The 10,835-nt window shown below is 42.8% G+C and overlaps 1 long non-coding RNA gene across 1 annotated transcript; it reads left to right on the top strand.

Moving 5' to 3' along the window:
• The first annotated feature begins 1,853 nt into the window (after positions 1-1,853).
• On the top strand, positions 1,854-9,140 carry LOC123623643. The gene is made up of 3 exons (XR_006729953.1): positions 1,854-3,349; positions 4,065-4,257; positions 7,705-9,140. It is a non-coding gene; the product is annotated as an uncharacterized LOC123623643 (long non-coding RNA).
• The last annotated feature ends 1,695 nt before the right edge of the window (positions 9,141-10,835 follow it).

Genomic DNA, 10,835 nt, shown 5'->3' with positions numbered 1-10,835 from the left:
TTTGTAAGGGATGGGACTGATCTCGCCTCACAGTTAGGTTTGCCATTTCGGGTGAAAAAATCCCCTTGCAGCAATCGCCTGAAGTCCATTGCACTCACCCAGCAGTTCCCTCTGCTCTTCAAATAATAAGCCTGCAACAGTATCTAATCTGGTAAAAATCAAATCTTCTTGTCTAGCTCCCATGTTTATGGGAGAAATTACCAAATCACTGTAACATCTATCTTCGTATCCTCACTGCCTGCTGTGTCCGACACCAGTACAGTAGGTCCCCCTCATGCCCCGGTGGATGCCTGAAACTGCAGATAGTAGCGAACCCTTATGTGCTGTTTTTCCTATAGGTACGTGCCTATGATTAAGTTTAATTTATCATTTAGACACAGCAAGAGATTAACAACTAATAATAGAACAATTATAGCAATGGATCATTCACAAGTTCACAGACAGAAGATTCCTTTTTACCATATATCTTAGCAACCTCATCATAGGATGTTTTTTCTTTCCTTGGTGACAATCTTCACCTCTTCACTAAAAGGAAGCACTTTTCAGCTTTTCTTTGGCATCTCTGAATTGCTAACATCACGACGCTTGCACTTTGGTGCCGTTTTATGGAGTAAAATAAAGATACTTGAACACCAACGCTGTGATACTGATACCATGACGTTCAATCCGATAACCGAGATGGCTACTGGTGACTCATACGTCGGGTAGCATAGACAGACAGCATGGCTGTGCTGGCCAAAGAGAGATGTCACATCCTGGGCAGGACAGCGTGGGACAGTGAGAGATTTCATCACAACTCTCAGAATGGCAAGTAATTTAAAATTTATGAATTCCTTATTTCTGGATTTTTCCATTTAATACTTTCAGACTGCAGTTGACTGCAGGTAAGTGAAACTGTGGATAAGGGAGCACAATTTTATTAGATTTTGAAGACACATTGGTCAAAAATGTCACTAAATTACACTTTCCCTCCCAAAGTATTAGCTGTGCCAAGTTCATCATTCCCATTTTCCAGACTAAACACCCAAGTGCCCTAGGAACACTTGTTTTTTTTTTTTTGAGACAGAGTCTCCCGCTGTTGCCCAGGTTAGAGTGCCGAGGCATCAACCTAGCTCACAGCAACCTCAAACTCCTGGGCTCAAGCAATCCTTCTGCCTCAGCCTCCCCCGTAGCTGGGACTACAGGCATGTACCACCACACGGGCTAATTTTTTCTATTTTTAGTAGAGATAGGGTCTCACTTTTGGGAAAGGTTGGTCTCGAACTCTTGAGTTCAAGTGATCCTCCCACCTCCCAGAGTGCATGAGCCACCACCACACCCGGCTGTCTCCTCGGAACTTAAACCACTTAACCTATATCACATGCCTAAATTGGAGCACTATTTGCTTGGATTAGGCATATATTTAACAGTTTGCTGGCTCCTAGTGCACTCCTGGATCCATTTTGTAAATTCTTGGGAACTTTCCTTTGGTTAACATACATGGGTGTGAAAGCAGCACAGAAAACAAAACTGAAGTTGCACGTAGGGATCAGCCTCCAAGCTGGAAGGGTCCAGCGGGGGTGCTTCCTTGGAGGGGGAAACTGCATCTCAGCGCGGCTCTCGGGAGATAATCAATCACTGCCCACCAACGCCTCGCCCCGGGCTCCATCATATCTGAGCTCTTCTGGGTTTTCAGTGGGTAGAAAATTGGGGACACAACAGGGACCAGAGATTTCTACCAGTTTGCTTTCCTCAGGCCTCCAATTTCTAAAAACATGCTTACTGAGAAATGAAATGAAACTCCTTCTGAAAGGGAGGTTTGCGATGGAGCAGACTTCAGAGAAGGAAGCATTTATTCAAAAAGCAATTTTCTTGGCCAGTCATGTTCTGTAAGCCTTTTCCTCCTGGTGTTTCAGATATTGGTGTTTGAGCACGAGTGTTCCCTTTTAATCCTAGAGCGATGTCAACCTGCGGTACTCAGAACAAGGAGTGGGAAAGGCGTGCGGCCAATTTCTGCTTTCGTTTGAATCTCCTGAACATTTTCTTTCGTATTTGCTGCTGCTACATATAGGTTCTTTGTTTCAAAGGCACCTTAAAGGGCCCTTGGCAGCACAATCCAGGCAAGATAACTCTCCCCCAAAACGGAAGAATGTCTCCACTGCAAACACACAACCAAGAGAGGGAGGCAAGCACGCAACTAACAATGCAGGACCAGAGACAAAGCCTCAGAATCCTTCTTGACACAATATTGCAGGCAGCAGCATCTGAGTTCAAAAGAAAAAAACCCATTTGGAGAAGCTGACCTAGGTGAAGACTGCCTAATCCAGGTGCCCAAGCATTTAAAGCTTGTTTCTCTGCAGAACTCATTCAATAAATATTAATACATCTACCATATGTGGGCACATTGTATTCCACAGTGCAGTGGCAAGCAAGCTGGACAACGTTCAGAGCCCTTGGGAAGCTTACATTCTGGAAGAGAAGGCAGGCAACTAGCAAGTCATGAAACCTATCACTGCCCTGAGAGAGAATAACCCAGGAGGCTACACTGGACAAGATGGTCCTGGAAGATTGCACTGAGGAGGTGACAGTTAAGCCGAGAAGGCTTAACTGGCACGTGCAAAGGTCCTGAGGAAGGAAGGAGGCATCTGCACTGGCTGAAGGCAAGTGATGGAAGCAGAGAAGGTAAGAGATTAGATGGAGAAGTGGGAAGTCTCTCTTCCCTTCAGCACTAGAGGTACGAGGGCTAAAAGAGAAGAAGGAATGAATGACTGATTAATTGTGCTAGGCTCAGGTACAGATTAATCAGATAAAGGTGTCGTTTGAAGTCCTGACATAGAGAGCCTAGCCCAGAACAGCTGGATCTGGAATTGGCTCTAAACATGGGCAACACCACTTTGGGGCTCAGTGTTTGCTTACTGGGCCTCTTGCTAACCTTAACATCAGGCCCTGCTAGTAGTAAGCTTTGCCCAGAAAAGCAGGTGAGTGGCAAGCTATTTGCAGGAGTGGCGACTACCGCGGAACAGCAAAGATGCAGGCTGACCTCACAGACTTCTTTCTGAACTCTCCCCATATGTTTGGCAGAGCTAAAAGAGCTGCCCCAGCACCATCCAGCCAGGTGCCTGGTACTGGTACCCACATGTTGGCAGATGAAAAATGACTACTATAAAATCTATATTCCCAGGGGTCTTCACCACTCTGCTGGATTGGTCACGATTCCTTCTTTTTACAAGACGACCATTCTGCCTCTGGTTGCAAAACTGCACCCTCTGAAGCTGCTGCTCACCCATTGGAAGTAACATACCCTCTGCCGCTACAAATCCATTAACTTCTGATGGAGCCGTTCCAGTGCCCTTCAAAGAACCTGGCCCCTGTGAGTTGCACAAACAAATTAGGAGCCAACCTTTTCCAAATGCCTCTCTCTATTTCATTTAAAAACCTTCTTTAATGAAGACATAAAGCCTTGAAAGTGGCTGAAATGCTATGCCTACCATGCATGACAGCAGATCTTTGTCACAGGGGATTTCAAATGCTTTTCTTTTCTTTTCTTTTTAACCAGAATACTTAAACTCAGATTCCCTTGTTACGGGTTCAACTGTTCATTTTATATACCCTATGATTGACCATAATCCAGAAATCAGCATAGGCAACAAAGATGCAAGGCAACTGCAAACACACACACTTTACCACAGTGAAAAATCGGAATGCAATGCCAGGCTTATGACTATTTTGAGGCATCAGGCTAGAAAAGAGAAACCCTCACCTTTCTCAGCTTCCTACAGTACATTTAACCTCTCAATTATGTATTACTGAAATGCTCAAGAGGTCAGAGAGATACAGACATACAGATAGATAGATGGATATGGCATGATTTTTAAAAAATTAGTATCTTTGATATTACTACTAAAGCTGAAAATATTGTTGGGAGTTATAACTTCATAAATGAAAAGCTCATAAAAATCTTTTAAGAGTCCTAATCTTTTAATTAATCTCACCTCCCTGCTGCTCAAGGGTTTAAAGGAGTTTCATGGGTTGGTTTTTAAAGGACAAAAGATAAAACGATTTTAAATAACTTCTCATAATTTCAGGTATCTCTTTAAAGGTCCAGAAACAAATATTTGAAAACTGCCTGTTCCTAGCACCAGAGTTGGATACAGATCTTTAAAGCTCTCTAGCCTAAACCTCCATGTGACATTTGTATTTCTTCTGCCACACTGCTTCCAAGGGGTACTCGTGCCCTGGCTTGAATGCTCAAGGGAAGAGGATCTTACTACAGTGGTGGTAGGTTTCCAGGTATATCAAAATCATTGACATTTGAAAGTGATATTTTTACATTAACTTCATTAGGACCTAGAGCTCAGACTTACTGGGACAATCTGATCCTTCATGGACAAGCTGTGTGGAGAGACCATTCTGTGAGCCAGAGAGGACTTGGACCCTCAGGATCACTCTGGTATTGCTGGTGAGAAGATATATTGGAGCAATGTCTTTGGAAAGCAGTTTGGCATTACCTTCCATAAAGTTGACATTCACAATACCCTGTGCTCTAGCAATACTACTCCCAAGCATATGCCTAAGAGAAATTCTGGCGCATGTATAATAAGACATGTATGAGAATATTCAAAGAAGCTCTAAAATAGCAAGAGCCTGGGCATGACCAACATCCCATCAGAGAACAGGCGAATAAACTGTGACATAGTCACACAATGGAATATTAGACAGTGAGGAAAATAAACATTGGCACAGCCCATATGGACAAATGTCAACAATATATTATTGAGAAAATAATTCCCAAAAAGATAATATGCAGCATAATTCTTTTTTATAAAGTTAAAAAACAATTCAAAACTATACGCATTTTAGAAATACGCAGACATGCCTAAAACCATATAAAAAGAAGCCAAGCCAAGCCATGGTGACCAAGGGATTCAGGATGCCAGGACACTCAGTGTGGGGAGGCAGAGGAAAGGCTTGGTATGTGGGACTATCATGTGGTTATTATCAAATATCACAGGATATTATCAAAATCATAGCTTTTGTTTTGGGTGACGGGTTTGCAGTTACTTATTAGCCGTTAAACAATGCTGCTTAAATACCTAAAGGAAAGCAGGCCATGATGAAAACCAAACAAAAATGACTATTCTTGGGCAGCATGTAAGATGACAACATAGGATGATTGCAATTTTCCTCATGATGGAAATCCAGTTCCCATTCCAAGAACCTCAGTAAGAATTACAACATAGTAGTATTTGCAGTGTAAAAACACTGAAGTTATTAATTGGATTCCAGATGTCTGAAATTGATGTATCCCTTCACTGAATCCCCCCTAGGAACGATTTTGGGTATAGCACTTCACACAGGATGCTGTTCTTAATTAAAACTGCTCTGCCTTAAGAGCTTTATGTCTGTGAGACAGTCATCCAAACATTCTCCTCTCCATAAATGTGCTCTTACATCTTATTTCTGAAGCAAAAGTAACACTCACCTAGATCTTAATAAACATGTCTGCGGTGATAATGTAAATTTCACAGGCTTTCTGTGTTTCATAATCTCTTTAAGTCTTTGTTTATTTTGATTCCCACACCAAGACTGTGTTTTGAGGGCTTTGCAGCTCTTGCTCCATTTCTGCTGCCTACTACTGGGGCAATAAACAGTATGCTGATTGCTATTTGGCTGGGAAACATGGACAGGAAGTTGAGAAAAGTCATCCATTTCCAAGCTATTTTGCTACTTTCCCTCTTGAATTTTTTACTTTGGCAATAACTGGCTCTAGTTCATTGACATTAGACTGCAGCCTAGTAGCCAAATTATTAGTCCAAAATCTGTAAGTGTTCCTAACTGGTTATCAGACTGTCTCTACTAAATGCCAAAATTAATTTTTTTTTTAAAATCAGGCAAACTGATTTTTTGGCATCCCAGAAGCAAAACAACCCACGGATTAACTGTACTTTCACTTTGCAAATGGTTATTTGGGCCTTGGATGGAGAGATAGCTCATCTACTTAAAAGGGAAGTCAGATTCAGGACTTAAGCCTTCAGCCAAAAGGCAGCTAAATCACGAGGAACAAATACGGCTCCATGAAAAATAGAGAGCTGCTGCTAGCTGAAAGAAGGGTACCCTTGGTCCCATGCTGGGGATCTATCTTTATGCTCTAGGAAAGTGGAAACATCAAAAGATGAGATGCCAACAATAATGATGATATAATTATGTTGTTGTTGTTATTATATGACTGTTGCTATTATTAATGGAGCTCTATTGAATGCCTGCTCTCTGCCTGGCATTCAGTAGAGCTCCATTAATACCTAAGTGCCAGGTACATACTGCTGGTACAGAGATGATCTCGTTTAATCTTCATAAGAGTACCTACACCATGGTGCTATCATCTCCATTTTCAGAAGAAGAAGAAAAGGCTCAGAGATGTGCTCTTACAGCTAGTGGGCAGTTGGGAACCCCAGGGTCCCCTTCTCTCAGCCTGTTTTCCCCGTCTCTTCATATAACATTTCCTAAGCAATGGAGACTAAATTGAGGCATCTAAATGAAAGCATTTTTGCATACAGAATCTTATGTGATTTAACTCCGGGGTAGGCAGAGACACAATATTCTTATATCCATCTTACAGAAAGGGAACAAAGACCCAGGGAGTTGAAGTGAATTGCTTGAGTCTTCTGCAGTTTTGGACTAAGGAGCCTCAACGTTGCTCTGCTAAAAATGACCCTCAATGAAATATAACAGGGCTGGTCTGCATCTAGTGTCTGAACTGGAGCATCACAACTGAAGCAGCATATATTGGGGGCTCTCTTTTTTAAAAGCAGAAATTGAATTCTAGGTAACAGCCCAGGACAGTTACAACTCAGTCTCCTAACCCTTAACATCTAATGCTCTGGCCTGAGATATTGCTCCTTGACATGTCTTTCTTGGCACAATAGGCCCTTACCATGTCACCCTCCTCTCTCAACCCTGTGCACTCTGTTTGCACCCCGTGTAGTTAGGAGTCATACTTTAAACAGCCGGCCCTGTCTCTCACCACCAGCCCTTTGCACATACTGTGTTCTCTCCATGGAATACATTTCTTCCCCTCATCCCCCACAGCTGCACTAGGTGGCCCTCGTAGGTATTTCCATTTCAGGACATTTACTGTACATGTTTTCTAATATATCTATCTTCCCCACTAAATTATAGGTTTCATGAAGGCAAAACCATGCCTATTAGCAATATTCAACCTTTCTTTGACCTTCAAAACATCAATGTCCTATGATTCAATCTAATACTTTAACAATGACCTTACGAAACCAAAGCTAGGCACGCAGGACATGCTCACTGGACACTTCTTGCCCAAATAAACCAATCATAATAGACATTTAGAATGATGACACAGTTATGCCCATTCTCAGTCCTCAGATAAGAGTCTGATTACATTCTCTAAACCACATGTTATAATACTAAGGCAGGAACAGAGACGTACATTGTACAAGAGCTACAGAACAAAATAAGGTTTCTTTTTAGCCTTCATCAATCTGCAAATTCAACTATATTAAATCAAATTTTTATAATGTGGGTAAAGAGCTCAACTTTGAGTACCCCTAGTCTGTGCCACCAGAGTCCCTCTTTCAAGAATAGCTGGGGAAAAAACTACACAGCAAGCAGAAGGGCAAATGAAAGATATGTTTGTGCCTGCACAGAAGTTGGCATCCCACTCTATGTGTGACCCATAATTAATGACAATTTCAGTGTTTCAGAGGCTGGAAAACCACCAAGGAAGCTGACCTCTGGCTGTCCCACCGTTAATCATCTTTTGAGGGAGAAGCTTGAGAGGAAACCAAAACAACAGGTTGGCATCCTGGGGTGTGTTTTGGAGTATGTTTGAGGTTGTCCATCAACCGGTGAGAACCCATGGCCAAACCCTCTCTCCCAGCTGGCCCTGCAGTGACCCCCACACACCTGCCTTTGGGAAAGGTGGGCATCTGCACCCCTCCCCGTAGAAGACTTAGCTTGATGCCTGCAGGTTCTACGAAGTTCCTTCTCATTGTGTGCATTCTTCTCCGTGGCTTAATTGTATGTGTGCACAGGCTGTGTCAAATGGAGTTGCCTTTCCTCTGCTCACTGCGTATTACATTTTTAATCAGTATATATAATTACTTAACACAAGCTGCCAGGCCAGATTTTCTGAGCATTAGTCTAATTAACTTAAGCTTGATAATTATATTTCAGATACCATAGCAGTACACACGGAATCTGCACATTCTGCCACCAGCTTATTTGATTCCGATAACATGTTTTCTCAGACAGTGGCTTAGTTTTGACTTGTTTTCTAAAAAATGGCCATCTGATAATTATTTTGGTTTCAAAGTTTCCCCTCAGATGAAATCATTCTGCTACTAAAGAGAGCTTCTGGAGTGATTAATACAGACTGGACTGAAATAGATTCCTGTGTATTTTTATACAAATCTATTTTTGCTAATATAAACTCACACTGAGGTGAAATGAAAGAGTTCTGAGGGTCAAATGGCAGAATCTTTTATGTTTCAACTGACCTATGTTTGGCCTTTTCTATTTCTATTGATAAAAAATGAGAGGAAAGGAGAAATAAAAAACAAACAAACAAAGAGAAACTCCAAGACTTGTAAGGAAGAAAGCTGAGCTTCTGGTTTGAATTAGGGTATGCTAAAATCCCACACTAATAATATCCGATTCCCCTAGGGCTTACTATGTGCCGGGCACTGTATTAAGCTATTTTTGTGGATTATCTCATCTAGTCATCCTAACAACCCTGCATCGTAGGGGTATGTGTTATGAGGTGTATTGTATACCCTCAAAATACATGCTGAAGCCCTAACCCCCTGTACCTCAGAGTGTAACTTTGTTGGAAATAGGGTCTTCACAGAGGTAATCAAGGCACAAGAAGAGCACTAGAGTGGGCTCTAGTCCCCTATGACTAGTGTCCTTCTACAAAGGGAAAATTGGGGCGAAGAGAACAGCCATGCGCACAAGACCATTGTGTGAGGATGAAGACAAGGGTTGGAGTGACAGGTCTACAAGTCAAGCGATGCCAAAGATTGCAACAAACCACCTGCAGTGAGGTGGAGGCACAGAACAGATTCTCCCTCACAGCCCTCAGAAGGAACCAACTCTATTGTCACCTTCGTCTCAGACTTCCAGCCTCCCAAACTGTGACCCAGCAAATTTGTGTTGTTTAAGACACCAGGTTGTAGTACTTTGTTACGGCAGCCCTAGCGCACAGAGTGGCACACTTACCCCTACTCCCCGCTTACAGATGCCGAGGCTCTGACAGCTATGTGATGTGTTCAAGGCTACACAGCTGCCCCGGGGCAGGCATGGAGTTCACAACCAGGCCTTGGTGACCTCCAAGCTCAGGCCCTGGCCCTCACCCAGGTCTGTGCCACACTGCTTCTGCCCAGGAGGGCTGAGAGAATCAATACAAGTCACAGAAATGGCTGAAGGGATGTCATTATTTTAATGATTCTACATTAAGATTCAGGCTTAGGTGGCGCCTGTTTCCATATTTGCATACAGCTTCTTTTATTTAAACAGACCATTGGAAATACCTGCTTTCTCGTTTTTGAGAGCAACAACACAGAATTTACATTTTCTTAGGGTGAGGGTAGCAGTATTATTTTCTTCTCTTTCCACATCTAATGTAAGAGAATAATGGGCCGAAATATCACTTGCCAATTATGAGAGGCATGAGGGAAACAGCAAATAACAAAGCACAACTCACCAAACAGAATTGCAGAAGAAAGAACAGGTGGGCTTTTCTAAGATGTCATAATGGATGGAAGGAGCAAGAGAAAGAATGAACCTGCTCTAGAAAGGTCACAGACACAGAATAAAAATAATTCTGGAGCAGAGATACAACCTTGGTCCAGGGGGGAAAGCATGCGAATAAGAAGAGAAAAACAAATTAGACAGTTCTCCAAGAATATCTACAGGAATGAGCCAGATAGAAATCTTGACCCCAGACAAACGAAGGAGTTCACATCCATGCAGGGGCCATTACATCTGGTGTGTACATGAGGGTAAAACCATTCAACTCCCCAAGAGTCTCGTGAAGTAGAAGCACTTTACAGATGAGGGAAAAGGGTTCTGAATAGTAAAATAAGCAGTTCAAGGTTAACTACCTCCTTGGCCCAGCAAGTCACTGGCAATGACTACACAGAACAATGTACAGGGAAGAAAATTTCCTGGAAAATTATTATAACAAGAAGGCCAAAGAACCCTGTAGGTAGGCCCTCTATTAACGTTAGTGGAGCTGAGGAGTCGGGGATTTGGGGGGTTTTAGAGTCAGACCAGCCAGAAGAGCTCAGTCATATAACCGCAACTAGCTCGAGCATCCACTCCTCCAAATTCAGCACCGTGGGGGCCAGCAAACATCAAGGGGAGGAAGCCACAGCCTCACATATAAGTCGAAGGCCAGAGCCCCTTCTCAAAGCCGATTCACATGCACTTACTTTGTGGGCCAAAATGAACCCCTTTGTAGGCTTTTCAGCTTGTGGCCTACCCACCTGCAACCATTAAGCTCACCTGTATACCAATCTTTGTCCTCTTTTTCCTACTTCAAACAATGCCCCCATCTTTCTTTTCGGATTTTTCTGTTTGAGAGTTGGCACCTGTGAAGTTTTCAAGGGGCCCACAATTCAGATTTATCTTGGATGGAATTCCAAAATACGCTGTAAGGCCCTGTCTTCATTCTCATGCAGTCGAAGTGCAGGAGTTGACATACAGGCTGCGACAGAGCAGTGACCAGGCTTCAAGCCCTGCCTGCTCAGAGCTCACAGCCCTGCTGTATGACCCAGAAAATAAGCAGGCACCGCCAAAAAGCAGAGAAAGTGCCGTGATGAAGA

This window comes from Lemur catta, chromosome 18 (assembly GCF_020740605.2).
Source record: "Lemur catta isolate mLemCat1 chromosome 18, mLemCat1.pri, whole genome shotgun sequence".
Classification (NCBI taxonomy): Eukaryota; Metazoa; Chordata; class Mammalia; order Primates; family Lemuridae; genus Lemur; species Lemur catta.
The sequence above is the reverse complement of the archived record's forward strand: the minus strand, read 5'-3'. Positions and strand labels throughout refer to the sequence as shown.